Source organism: Physeter macrocephalus, chromosome 7 (genome assembly GCF_002837175.3).
Source record: "Physeter macrocephalus isolate SW-GA chromosome 7, ASM283717v5, whole genome shotgun sequence".
Lineage (NCBI taxonomy): Eukaryota > Metazoa > Chordata > Mammalia > Artiodactyla > Physeteridae > Physeter > Physeter macrocephalus.
Genome location: NC_041220.1, coordinates 62,215,585 through 62,215,815, shown reverse-complemented (window position 1 = coordinate 62,215,815; position 231 = coordinate 62,215,585).

The following is a 231-nucleotide window of genomic DNA, read 5'->3' as shown; positions in this document are numbered from 1 at the left end:
CTTCTTGGATTGATCCCTTGATCATTATGTAGTGTCCTTCCTTGTCTCTTGTAACATTCTTTATTTTAAAGTCTATTGTATCTGATGTAAGTATTGCTACTACAGGTTTCTGTTGATTTCCATTTGCATGGAATATCTTTTTCCATCCCCTCACTTTCAGTCTGTTTGTGTCCCTAGGTCTGAAGTGGGTCTCTTGTAGACAGCATATATATGGGTCTTGTTTTTGTATCC